Raw genomic sequence first — 14,711 nt, forward strand, 5'->3', positions numbered from 1 at the left:
CGCTATTTGTCAAGGGAACCCATAGCCTGGATCTGCTGCCACAAGTGTGCCAGTCCCACTCCTGTCCCTTGAGCAGTCATTTTCAGAACAGTCCCAGTTGCCATCACAATGCAAATGCTGCAGGAGGTCATCTGTTTGAGATGCTGTGACATAATTATGCTGTCTGTTCTCATTGGCTAACCTGTGGCTGCCGTACCCCATGTACAGCCTGTTGTAAGCTGTAATGCCTTTGAGCGCGGAACCCCTTGGAACCCACTTTGCTGCAGAGGAAGACCAGCAGCTTCACTGCAGTATCTAATTCAGGAGGAAGTTTGCTACCAAACACCCAACTGCAGTTTGGAGAGATTTCTGATTGCATGCTATTGACCTGTAGTGTTGAGAGGATTAATCTTGGCTCTAATCCTCCATGATCAACATAGCTTGTTTAAACTCAGTCTGGGCTCTCACATGAAGAACTGCACTCCACTGTGAGTCACTGCTCTCAGAAGAGTAAGGCAGAAATTTCAGGAAAGCCAATGTGTTGCAAATGATAGCTGGGGAGGGAAGAAGTTGTACATTAAAGTGGTTTAAGTGAATGCCCAATCAGTTCCACACATTTGTTTATGCTTCTGTATTGAGAAACCGAAAATTATTAGAAACAGAAATAACTTGTGAAGCAGCAGCTTATAATGTACAGCAATGGCATTCAATCTGATCTGAATGAATTGATTGTGATCTATTTATTTAGATCTATGTGAAGCCAAAATAAACGCATTGTCAATGTTATATATTGATATCAGAGTACAGCTGGTTTATCAGCACAATTCAAACAGTAATAGGACATTTGTCTTCTTAATTTATTCTACGTTTTTGCCTTTGGACCTGAAGCCACTGATTCATGCTAGGATATAGTTCCAGGGGCACTAGCAGGTATCTAATACATCTCTGAAATACCTGTTAGTAACGGGTGAGTACTGCCCATCAGAATTGGTGCATGGCTGCTGCCAGTTGTAATCTTGTCCTCACTTAACCTCACAAACATGAACACTTTCCAGCAGAGGTCACTAACAACTGGCAGCATGGACTTAGGCTGATATTTCTCCTCTCTTTTGGAGCCTCTAGCCTCAGGATGATGATGCCCACACCTCAAAATAGCTGTGATCAGCCAACATAATACTGATCTTGGAGCAAAGCCATTATTTCCCTGGGCGTAGAGGCTTGTCACAATGCTGGAAGTTTTGATTTAATTTACTTGATGAATCTCCTGAATTTGTTTGCTGGGGTCTCCCAATACTCAGCAAGATTATTGAGTATTAGGGAAGTTTGATGCTTGGTACAGAAAAAAAGCAAAATACTGTAAAGCTGAATTGAAAAATAAAAATTCTGGAACTGTTCAGCAAATCGGCAGCATCTGTGGACAGCAAAATTGAGTTAACGTTTCAGTTCAGTGACCTTTCAGCAGGACCCTTGAAAGATCACAGACCTGAAGCGTTAATGCAGTTTGTCTCTCCATAGATGCTGCCTGACATGCTGAATATTTGCAGCATTTTACGTTTTTAATTAAGTTTGATCTCTGCCTGTGCAGCACCATCTGATATCAGCTGTACTGGCAAACCTTTAACCTCACTTGGATTAGGAAGGGGAAATTTCATTAAGGTTTCCATCCTGATCACAATCCAATGATCTGTGCTCAAGTTGAAAATGTGCAGGTTTTGAGTGAGGAGAGGATTGACCTCAGCTGTAGTGCTTCCCTGACGTTGAATACATGTAGTTTACCCACACTCATTGACAAAGGTCACTCGGGAGTAATGGCATCTTATGTGAGATTCTAAAGGAAGCCGAGTGACCCAGCCAAGACCAAATTTCTTCAGGAAACAAATTGTAGGAGGAAAGGAAGAATATAAAATTTTCTATGATAAATCTTTTACTATGATTATTATTCCTCACAAATAAAGTGTGGTTTATTCTAATTTAGCTTTATATACAAATAGATCAATTTATGTTCAATTTTAAAAATCTGATTTTTTTTCCCCTTCCCTCATTATATAATATTCATCCTGGATTTCCCAACATTTGAAGATTTTGTGTGTTAAGCAATGACTTTATGACTTGTAAGGCACTCTGGAGCTGCAAGTTGATAAGATAACCACAGATAACATTCCACAGAGTCCACCATGTGTGCCCTGAATTTAAAATTACAATTAGTAAAAAGGTTAGAGTTTTATATTAAAAAGAAACAAAATATTGCAGAAGCTGGGAAATATGAAATAAAAACAGGAAATGCTACATAAACTCAGCAGATCTGGCAGCATCTGTGGAGAGAGAAATGCAGTTAATGTAATCCTTGGGTCATATAGACTCTAATGTTAATTGTGTTTCTCTTTCTGCAGATGCTACTGCTGAGTTTATTGAGCATTTTCTGTTTTTATTTTAGAATTATATGATAATTGGTCAAGAGGATATTTTGCCATTTGGAGAGAGATCTACTATATGCTTAGATATTAGTCCTAAGATATCTGACGACATTGCGACTGTCGTTTTTTACGTACGTCAAAATGAATTTTATGACAAAGTAAATTCAACAGGTTATCAAAAAATGTATTAGTAGCAAAGTAACATCAGAAAGAGAAAAGAACTAAGCTGGTTTTTAGTTCCAAGTTTTCTTTTCGACACCTCACAAAAACGGGCATTTTGTTTGCCAGTAATTAATGGGTTTCTAAATACAACAATCACACAGTTCCCTCAGAGGAACATCTTCAAGATGTTTCAGTCCTTGTTAACTAGTTTTGACTTCTTCTTGTATTTCCCAGTCTTGGGCCACATCTGAGATTTCTAACGCGATGATGTAATGTCTGTCGAAGGCCTTGACTCTGCCGAGCAGCTTCTTGTTGTTGTGACAGTTGATGAGGACCTGTGTGTTATTTTTGATGTATGTGTCAGAACAGAATGTGTTAAGCTCTGCCTCCTTTCGCTCCTGAAGCTCATCCGGAGTCATCTCACTCTTGGACCGGTTAGCAGACTCGTGTTGCCTGATGTCTGCTCGCTGCCTTTTTAGTGTGATAACATAAGCTATCAATTAAGTTTGATAACACGGAACAAAACTGGCCTGTTCCATATCTTATATCTTTACCATCAGAAATCTGTTGCCATCACGCTGCCTTACTTTCCTTGAAATGTACGGCAAATGATTTCAGGAAGTACAGGAGAAATCCCACGGTTAAATCTGTTTTAAGGACACAATGTCAGCTGTGGTCAAATTTGCACAACATTTCTGAAAACATCTCTGAAATGCATATTAATGTTTTCAGTTAGGTCTGTTTCAAAAAAATCTCCATGTAATTGGTCAGGATATCTTAGTTTCAGTTCCTTATTAGAATATTAGGGTCAAGAGGTATACAAACACTGACATAACCAGTTGCACTGATATCTTGTAATTACCATAGGCTGAATTGTATAGTAAGGGCAGGCTTGCCACACCCCACTTAAATGTCAGAAGCTAATTTTTTTGGCCCTGACATTGAATTATTATGAGACAAGACTTTCTTCCCATTCTAGGAGGAAGTCCTCATGAAGCTGCTGATCAGTCACTGGCTGGCAGCTCCACAGCACTGATTGTGCTACCAGGAACAGTGGCCATTGCCAGTACTGCACTGAGAACATTGAGGATGAGTTCACTGATGGACTGCACTTCCAGGTAAATCCAAGATCTGGCTGGGGCCAGGCTGGCATCCTAGCAAGGGGCTGTGGGAACATGTTGGACAAAGTAGGGGAGTGGGTGAAAGTGGGAGGTAAAACTTGAGGTAAAACTTGGGAGGGATCTTGACTGGCACAAGAGACCTAGAAAGGAGGCAACTGCCTACATTCCAGTGGCCTGCAGCGTCAGACCTGTTGAGCTGCACATTGGGGTTAGGCTTTGCCCTCTTTCCATTGAATCTCACTTACTGTCCTGTCTGGAGACAATACACATCTCTTTAACCTATGCTTAATGCTATCTGCACTCACATTGTCTGCACCTTTAAGACTTGATTAGCTATAAAGACTCGCATTCTAATCAGTATTCTGAAACTTGAGTGTGTGTCTTTGTGTCCTGTTTGTGATCAGAACTCCTCACTCACCTGACGAAGGGCAGAGCCCCAAAGGCTAGTGGGTTTACTACCAAATAAACCTGTTGGACTTTAACTTGGTGTTGTGAGACTTCTTACTGTGTTTACCTCAGTCCAACGCCGGCATCTCCACATCATAACTACCATTGATCCCGTAAAATAGACCTGCTGGCCGGCCCCGCCACAATTTCACAAGTAGAGGGGGAGACTTTGGGTGGGCTGCCACCTATGGCCCAATTGAGGCACCTGCAATGGACATTAAATGCCCATGTAGAGTCCTCATCCGTTATCAATGATGAATGAACACTGCTCAACAATCAACAGGTAAGACTGTTCTCTTCCTGTTGGCGAGCACTTCAGCGGTCATGGTCATTCAGCCTCTGATCTTTGGGTAAGTGTTCTCCAAGGCAGCCTTCATGACACATGACAGCGCAGAGTTGCTGAGCAGAGACTGATAGCCAAGTTCTGCACACATGAGAACAGCCTCAACCAGGATCTTGGATTCATGTCACACTATTTGTAACCCCTATGACTTGCTTGGACTTGCAACATCTCACTTACTGTCCTATCTGGAGACAATACACATCTCTTTAACCTATGCTTCATGCTATCTCCACTCACATTGTCTGCACCTTTAAGACTTGATTAGCTATAAAGACGCGCATTCTAATCAGTATTCTGTAAATTGAGTATGAGTTCTTATGTGCCCTGTTTGTGATCAGAACTCCCCACTCACCTGATGAAGGGGCAGAGCCCCTAAAAGCTAGTGGTGTTTACTGCCAAATAAAACTATTGGACTTTAACCTGGTGTTGTGAGACTTCCTACTATTTTACAGGTCCACCTGCCTGCAAGCGTGCCTGCAATTGGTCTGCAAAATCCAAAAGAGATGGTAATGGGAGGGAGCTCAACACCCCACCAGAATATTAAGTAGCCGAATATACTGAGGAATTTCTTGATATTAATGGGATAAGTATGTGTAGACCGTGCCTGCCAGACTCAGTGATGTTGATCCTGCCACAGTTCTCAGTTACTGCTGATTAACTCTCACTTGGCATCCGAATTTCAGCCAATCAATGGTGTCAGAACAATACATTTGTATCTGTGAATAGGATGGTCCATTATAACTATAAACCAATCAGTTGTGACAGTAAGTGCACAATCTTCAACCACTGATATTGAATAATATCCAGACTGATAAGATGAATCCCACCAGATGCATATATATAACATACGTATACACACACACACGTGTTTTAGTTATGCTTTAGGTCTGAGTTCTACTTGTGAGCTATATACACCTATTTTTAGGTTTGAAACTTGGTTGCCTTGTTTCAACTACAACAATTCCAGAGCCATGCAGGTGGTTTTAAAGGTAAACGTTTTCCAACATTGTATTTACTTTGGAGGTTTTGTTCTGGGCTTGCTTCTGATTCAGTCTGTGAAAGTGTCAATCAGACTGACTTGGTCAAGTTGGAGAGGGCTGATAGCCCCCATAGATCAATGCCCACTCAGTGAAGGGAAAGACACTTGGTTCATCCCATGGTTTGATTAACATTATAATTATTGGAGTTGCCTATTACTATAACAGTGCTAATATGATTTTGCATATATTGAGGTGAGCGTCAGGATTTATTGTCCTGCTGGTTGTGTGACCGTGTTATGCATGCCGTAGGAGTCACATTCCATGTTATTTAAACATGTGTAAGTGATGTTTTGAATCATTATTCAGATTTTGTAAATTGTACACTGCTGATTATGGATTGTTTTCCACAAGGAGTGAATCGTGTCTGTGCCAGTTCCCTGTAAGAACCACTCAGCTAGTCCCAATGCTCAGCCGATTTGCCATAGCTCTGCATATTTTTTCTCTTTAGATTTTTAAGTTTGAAGTTTATTTATTAGTATCGCAAGTAATAATATATATGGGTCATCAACTTCCTGATGATCTGAGAGGATTAGATATACAGTCATCAATACTCCTCCAATTGTTTTTGAAGCTATAAACTATTTTACCAGCTCAAACGACACAAATTTTATTGTATGGTTAGTGTTGTTTTGGTTGGGGAAAGGAGTACCCATTTGTTAACATTCAGTACAAAGAAATATGGACCCTTACATCTTTTGTGTTAGCCATCCCTGCTGTATCTTTGATATTCCGGTCCCACCATGGGATGTGATGAGCCATTCAAATCTCTATTGACTTTCATGGGACCAGAAGATCCTGTTGGTGTGAAAATCCCACCCAGTATCTTTCATCCACATTCACTGATATCTTTACTTCCCAATATCTAGCTCATATTTTAAATTTTTTGTTTGACCTCCGGTTATGGCCTTCTGGGTTGTTGCGTTATATGTGCGTAAGAAATAGGAGCAGGAGTAGGCCATCTAGCCGTTCGAGCCTGCCCTGCCATTCAATAAGATCATGGCTGATCTGTCATGGCTCAGTTCCACATTCCCGCCCTCTCCCCATAACCCTTAATCCCCTTGCCTATCAAAAACCTATCTACCCGCGTCTTAAATATATTTAGCGAGGCAGCCTCCACCACTTCAACGGGCAGAGAATTCCAGAGATTCACCACCCTTTGAGTGAACAAGTTCCTCCTCAACTCCGTTCTAAACTGCCCCCCCCCTTATCTTGAGGCTGTGCTTAGAGGTCTATGTATGAAGATTTTTTTTCCTGGATTTTATTTTAGCAGATTTAACAATTCCACTCACCTTGGTTCTCAGCATGTTGCAGAGCTCCCTCTAAGAGGAGGTAATCGGAAAGGGCAGAGAAAAATTAAAAGGGGATCCATCACCTGACAAAATTTAAAAGTGGTTCATACTAAATCAAAATAATTTGAAAGCATCTGAATATACTGATAATCAGGTGAGAGAAGGCTAACAGTTAATGTCAAAAGGAAGCAGGAATTAGAAGGAACACCTGAAAGAAGTTAACTAAAGCACTCGAGAGAAATAAATGAAGTACCCAAGGGAAATATAAACAAGTGAAGACATGAGGGAAGATAAAAAAGGAGCACCTAGCCAGAACAAATTTAAAACAAAAGCAGCTGAATGAAATACAATTAGGATGGAAGCAATGACTTATGTTTCCAAATTATATGGTTGGATTTGATGGAAGAAATTGAAATCACAAGATGCTTTGTTAAAGTGCGTTGGAGAGAAACTATTTCCAGTGGTTGGCAGGTCAATGGGAAGTGTTCTTGAATTTAAAATTATCCTGACGGCTCGGTGCCACATTCCTCATCATTGGCCTAAAGGCAGATGCTGCTTAAAAAGTCTAATTGCCTAATGAGGTCAACAAGGGAGCAAACTGATACTTTGCTTTTTCTTCTTGGGTAATATGGGAATCATGACATTGTTCATCCTCGAGGATTATTAGCTAACTACCATCCTTTGATATTCAGTGGCATTTCCATTGCCCAGTTCTCTTACCATTAACACCCTTTGGGTCACCATTGACCAGAAGCTTAACTAGACTAGTCACATAAATGCCATGTCTACTCGAGCAACTCAGGCATTCTACAGCAAATGTGATTCACTACATAGTTCTCAAAATCCTCTGAGGCATAAGTCAGGTGAGTAACAGAATATTCCCCATTTTCCTGGATGGCTACAGCTCCAACAACACTCAGGAAGTTCAACATGATCCATGACAAAACTGCTTCTTCTCCTCCTTTGGCAGTCCACTCTTGCTTCCACTCTGGGGAGGTGGGTTCTGCAGTGGCTGATTAGTTCAATCCTGGAGCCACAGACTGTCCTACAAGTTTGGCAGGTGGTGTTTGATGAGGTGGATGGGTTGGACACTGTGGATTCTGCACTCTCTTTCTAGTTGGCCTCTGCGTGCTCCACTCGGTGAACTTGAGGGGATTGGCATCTTCACCAATTTGTGCATTCCAAGACAAGTGATTCAGGTGTCAGTGAGGATGGTGCATTTATATAGAGGGGCTTTCAGAGTGCCTTTGTAGAGTTTTGTCTGCCGTCATAGTGATTGTTTGCCATTGCAGAGCTCAGAGCAGAGCACTTATTTCAGGTGCCTTGCGTCAGGTAAGCGGTTAGTGTGGCCCACTCATTGCAGCTGGTGGAGCATGAGAAGAGAAAGTTGGTGAGGAGGAAGATCAGGGCTCCAATAATTATTTCATTGTCAATGACAAAACGTAGCATCTTGAGACAAGGCCATATAAAGGTTCAAACAACAGCTTTGTCCACGTTCCTCTGCCATAACCCTTCAACACTACCATCCACCCCTCCCCCTGCAATTTCCCCAATTGGGCTATTTGTTTTCTCACCAGCCTGGATCCTGCTTTCCCATTCTGTCAGAATAAGATACTGTGAGTGGAGACGTGCTATCCAGTAACGCTGGAGAAATAAGAAGTTGGTGAGGATGTGTCACATTTGCAGTACAGCAAAAGAGAAACCTGTACCTTGCTTCAGAATTGTGAGACTCCATAACTCAACTGAAAAAAATGGCGCAGTATTCATGCAGACTCTGTGCTCAGTCTCTGAGGAATTTCTGCAGCTCCCAGCTGTGACTACAGCTACAATCCATAGTCTTCATTTATAGTAACATTGAGGAAGCTTTTGCTTCATCGCATGCATCAATGGAGCAGATAGTCACTTTGTTTAATTGTGTAGCAGTCCCCTAGTAATGAGCCTGGACTAGTTAGGAACATACTACAGAAGTACAGGATGCTGCTCTGGTGGCAATAGGGGGCAGATTATGCATCACTCTTTCAGGCACTGGGAGAACAGGGTGCAAGCTGACATTTTTCAGGATATGATAGCTGGTCACTGGGGATATAGTTTCAGGACTCAGTGGAATGCTGGAGGTGACCTGCATGAGATGCTGTTTCTTTAAGACATTAAATATGCTAGGCATCCAGCCTTTTTCCTTAGCAGACCACACAAGTAATATTTGGGATATGACACCAGGCTGTTGCTATGCATATACAAATAAATTAAAAAGCCTGTCAGTGGCCTGATGAATATTCCTGGTGATGTCGTTTGGCTTTGAACGGTTGTCTGAAATGAATCTGTGCATAAAAGTTGAGTTTACTTGCCCCTGGTACAGCTCCCCAATTACCTGTTCGTTGAAGTTTGCATCTAAAAGTCTTCCCTGAGAACATTTCTACAATCTATGTGCCAAGTTTGAGACCATTTTCACAATGAGCAATCAGTGCATAGAATATTATCTTGGAATGGAAGTGAAAACCTTGCAAATCCTTTAAGACCCAATTTTTTGGTGCACTGGGGGCCTTTAGGATTACCCTGGTTGGATCAAGTTGCTTTCATCCATAATTATCTTCTGATTTTGTAATTTCTAAGATTACATCCTTTTGCTGTGGATTTGTCCACCAGAGGAAACAAGTGTTTGCTATTTACTTTGCATATGCCCTTCATTACATAGTTATGGTTTATGTAATTATGTCACAGGAAAGATCATCATCTGTGTCTCTTCCCAGATACTCCCTTTGGTTTTGTGCTTTTGCACTAAAGCAATATTCTCCTTTGTTTTAAACATTATCTCTATTCATATAGACTCTGAGGATAACTAGCACCACTCTTCATATGAAGTGGAAAGTTTGGATTTGTATTAATATGTGTACACTGCCAAATGTGTGTTTTTGTTGAGCCCAGTTTACAGAGAAGATTTGGAATTGGGTTAAAGTCCAGAGCTCTCAGAATTACGGAATTGTTACAGTGCTGAAGGAGGCCATTTGGCCCATTTGTGTCTGCCCTGCATTATGGCTGGTGCCATTCCCCTGCCTTTTCCCCATATTGTTTCTAATCAAATAATCATCTAATGCTCTCTTGAATGCCCCAATTGAACCTGCCTCCACCACACTTTCCAGGCAGTGCGTTCCAAACCTGAACCATTTGTTGTGTGGAAAAGTTTTTTCTCATATCACATTTGCTTATTTTTCAAATCACTTTGAATTTGTGCCCTCTCATTTTTGATCCTTTTACGAGCAGGGACATTTTTTCCCTATCTATGCTGCCTAATCCCCTCATGATTTTGAACATCTCTATCAAATCTCTTCTCAGTTGGCTTCTCCCCAAGAAGAATGGTCTCAGTCAGTCCGATCTATCCTCATAAATGAAGTTTTTCATCCCCAGAACCATTCTTGTATATTTGTCCTGCACTTTTCCCAGTGCTTTGATGACCTTCCTATAATGTGGTGCCCAGAACTGTAACAATATTCTAGCTGAGGTCTAACTAGGGACTTGTATAAGTTCACCATTACCTTCTTGCTCTTATACCCCATGCCCCTATTAATAAAACCCAGAATACTGTATGCTTTATTAACTGCTCTCTCCATCTGTACTGCCACCATCAGTGATCTACACACACATACACCCAGGCTCCTCTGCTCCTGCAGTCCTTTTAGAATTTTGCCCCTTATTTTATATTGTCTCTCTCAAATGCATTATCCCACACTTCTCCACATTGAACTTCACCTGCCACCTATCTGCCCACTCTACCAATTTGTCAATGTCCTGCTAAAGTTCTACACTGTCGTCTTTACTGAATAAAATACCAACAAGTGGTGGGGGGAGCACCATTTTAGAATTAGCAGTTGCCCTTATAGGACAGAGATCAGGAGAAATTGATGCTCTTAAAAGGTTATATGACTTTGGAATGCTCTAGGCAAGAGAATCATAGATTATTGGGGGACGAGGTGGGCATGTAGAACTCAATGCAAACTGACAGCCATGATCTCATTGAATGGCAAAACAGGCTTGAAGGACTGAATGGCCGACTTCTGCTCCTATTTCATATATCTGTATGTATATATAAGGATAAGATAAATAATTGTTGATGACATCAACCAGAAAATTAAATATTGAAACACACATATAAATACAGGTTTCTCTTCTAGCTCAGTAAAACTACAACCCAATTATCTTAACAAATGTAGATTTTGGCCTGGATTTCTCGATCAGTGGCAAAACAGTGGTGTTTACTCGCACCAAAGGAAGCCACCCACAAAGATGTGTGATCTCTGTGCCATGGATTTCCACTTTCCTGTCATCAGTTTGGATCTGTCACTAAGTTAAAGGGATCACCAGTAGATATGCCAACCCCATCTTGTCATAAATCAAGAGACAAACTCTTTGAGAGGTTTGATGTGAAAATCATGAGTTGCATTTTACTCCAACGTATATCAATGTACATTAACAGTTAGAGCTGAATTTTGCCATGGGACCACATGGAGGTCCTGAGTCTGCACTTTCTGAAAGTGAGGCCAATGGAGGAATAATCCCAGAACCAGCCTCCTGATTGGTCACTTCTGAGCTTGCTGGGTCACTGATGCTGCTGTTCCAATCAGAGAGATAGCAGCCCCACCTGGAGAAGTGGGCAGTACTGGAGCACGTAGGAGATTGAGAGGATACCTCAAAATGTAGGTGCACTCAGCAGCATGTAAATAACATACTTCATTTTTAATGTTTAAATTCAGTGTAAAATGTTGGGGGCTGAATGACTTCAATTGGCTACTTGCCTGCAAAGTGTGATCTCCCTGTTGGCCTGTCCCAGAGAAATGTCCCAGGCAACAGGTTTGCATCGGAAGTTGTTTCAATGCTCTCAGTGCCGATTCTTGCTATTTTCCCAGCCCTCACTCCTCCGAACCTGCCACGCTGGAGCCCGAAATCTTATTAGTGGCTTTCACGTGGGGCTGGAGGGATCACTTAAAAAAGACAGAGAGCACCTGAGCTGTCACTGTTAGGAGGAAACCTTTTGGCTTTATACCTAATGCAGGGAAGCAGAGAGCACCCTGGGGACACTGGATGCCTGCCTCCAGGCATTAAGAACATAAGAAATAGGAGCAGGAGTAGGCCATCTAGCCCCTCGAGCCTGCCCCGCCATTCAGTAAGATCATGGCTGATCTGTCATGGCTCAGTTCCACATTCCCGCCCTCTCCCCATAACCCTTAATCCCCTCTCTTATCAAAAACCCATCAACCCGCGTCTTAAAAATATTTAGCGAGGCAGCCTCCACCACTTCAACGGGCAGAGAATTCCAGAGATTCACCACCCTCTGAGTGAAGAAGTTCCTCCTCAACTCTGTTCTAAACCGCCCCCCCTTTATCTTGAGGCTGTGCCCCCTAGTCCTACTATCCTTTCTGGGCGGGAAGAGTCTCTCCACCTCTATCCTATCCATCCCATTCATCATCTTATACGTCTCAATGAGATCTCCCCTCATAACTCTAACGAGTACAAGCCTAATTTATTCAGCCTCTCCTCATAGCTCAACCCCCTCAACTCCGGCATCAGCCTAGTAAACCTCCTCTGCACTCCCTCCAAGGCCAAAATATCCTTGCGTAAGTACGGCGCCCAAAACTGCACACAGTACTCCAGCTGCGGCCTCACCAATGCCCTATACAGCCGCAGCAAGACCTCCCTACTTTTATATTCAATCCCCCTCGCTATGAAGGCCAGCATCCCATTCGCCTTCCTGACCACCTGCTGCACCTGCAAGCTGGGTTTTTGTGACTCATGCACAAGGACCCCGAAGTCCCTCTGCACCGTCGCCTGCTGCAGTTTTTCGCCACATAAGTAATAGTCCTTCCTACCATTATTCCTACCAAAGTGGACCACCTCACACTTGCCAACATTAAATTCCATTTGCCATTTCCTGGCCCATTCGCCCAGCCTATCTAGATCCTTCAGACCATTTGGTCTGCCCCCGTCACGCTGCAACACTGGAGGCCAACTGGTGAACCCAAGCCAGTGTCCAAAATATATCTTGAACCGAACTGCCCTCCTCACAAGGGCTGAGCAGCCTTGCCAGGACATAAATGCACCTCCCCAGTAATGGATGGCACTGGGAACAGTTCCAGAAGCTGGCTGCTGCCATTCTGTTTGGACCATGCCTGACCCCATTCAGAGAACCCAAAAATTCAGTGTTTACTCTTTTGCCGACATTACAGCCACAAAACCCAGGCTATTAACTAAAGCAGGTTTTCGGTGTAGGTGATGACATATGTTACATATGATGAACATAACCTTTATTGAATATCAAATATTTGATTTGATTTATTATTGTCACATGTATTAGTATAAAGTGACAAGTATTGTTTTCGGCATGCTATATAGACAAATATAGTTCTGAACCTTTTAAACTGCTCTGGAAAGTGGTTTCCAGTGGAGGTTGAATTAATGTTTCTGAGTTGAGGCAATATCAGTTGCCCCACTTACAGTGAAGCTTTGCTCTTTGATGTTCTTCCTCACTTGTAGAAGGTGTGGAAACGGTGATGTGGGTGTAAGAGGAAAAAGTTATCAGCCATAGCGTAGTAGCTGTCTTCCTGTCTTCAGCTAACAACTGTGGCATTTTCTTTGGATTGGCTGCTTAGATGTCATATTTGCTGTTCTCAACGACTCAATTTTCCATTGTCATTTGTGTACTCTTTAGTAAGAAACCTAATCTAACCTTACCTTAAAAGGTTTTGGCCCATGAATGAGAATTGATTGGATCATGATCATGATTAAACCCTGATGTAAAAATATAAAACTCTAGCAATGAGTCAGTTCTCCTTTAAAATTGTGGGATAGAAAGCTCTTTCCTTTATTTTACAGAACCTGATACAGATTGTCTAACAACCAAACATAAAACAGTGAAGCAAAATAAATGGAACAGCGATGTGATTAATCTTGACGTCTGTTTTTTCATTTACTCAAGCAACCTCCTAGTTGAGACCTTCCCTCCCATGTTAATCACTATTCTCCTATTATCCAAACATTCTGGGTATATAGAGATTAGTCTGAGCATGTGCTTCCTTTAAGCACAATTTCCTCTTAAATGCACTTTATGTAGACAGGATATCCATTAAATGGTTTGTACTGAATTACCACTTAAATAAAACTTCTCTCTTTTCGGAAATGAATTCTCCCCTCCCCCTCCCCATTCAGCCTCTTTACCTGCACCACAAATTCCCCAGCTGACGGAGCAGGAAAACCAAGCACTCTCGGGCCTCTCTTGAATATTGTTAGGTGGCTGGTTTGATTTACACTCTGTTCTTTCTCATTACCCCATGCACGCACTCGCCCCCCCATGCACACACGCACCCACGCACGCCAGCTCTTTACCTAATCCTTTCTTCCCTGAAATCAGTTGCAGCACTATTTCTTCAAAACATATTGATGTCAGGGTGTTTCTACAGTGAGTGAAGATGGAAATAAGTTTAGGTTATGACCCTACAATGAACTACCTTGGTCTGAGCTCACAAAGATTTATGGAATTGGGGTAGCTTTCCTCTAATACCATCATGGTATGGGGAGAAAGCTGCTGCTAGCTGTATATCTTGTATGTTTGCCAGATATCACCCAAACACAACTTCTCTGATGCACTATGGAGGAAGGTTGGATGCCAAATGTGTGCTCATGTCCTGAGAAATGGCAGTCAATTCTGATCTTCTCCAATCCTCTGCATTCTACTAGGCTTTGGACTTGTATCCTTGCTACCAGTGGGATGGCTTTCTTAGTGGAAGCTATTTGATCCCAAAAGTCCTAAGGGATAATGGACTGGTCCTTAAAATCTGGAAGATGGAACAATATTGGGTTCTGTCAAACTACGAGGTTTGGGTAAGAAGTCTCTCAACACTAGGTTAAAGTCCAACAAGTTTATTTAAAGT

The 14,711-nt window shown here is 42.1% G+C and overlaps 1 protein-coding gene and 1 pseudogene across 2 annotated transcripts in view; one reads left to right on the forward strand and one right to left on the reverse strand.

Moving 5' to 3' along the window:
- The window catches only part of maml2 (mastermind like transcriptional coactivator 2), a 394,218-nt gene that overhangs the window by 251,345 nt on the left and 128,162 nt on the right, over positions 1 to 14,711 (forward strand). The window lies entirely within an intron of this gene.
- LOC145349466 (small nuclear ribonucleoprotein Sm D2 pseudogene) lies at positions 2,581 to 2,986 on the reverse strand (annotated as a pseudogene).

Source organism: Carcharhinus amblyrhynchos, chromosome 10 (genome assembly GCF_965287045.1).
Source record: "Carcharhinus amblyrhynchos chromosome 10, sCarAmb.v2.hapA, whole genome shotgun sequence".
NCBI lineage: Eukaryota > Metazoa > Chordata > Chondrichthyes > Carcharhiniformes > Carcharhinidae > Carcharhinus > Carcharhinus amblyrhynchos.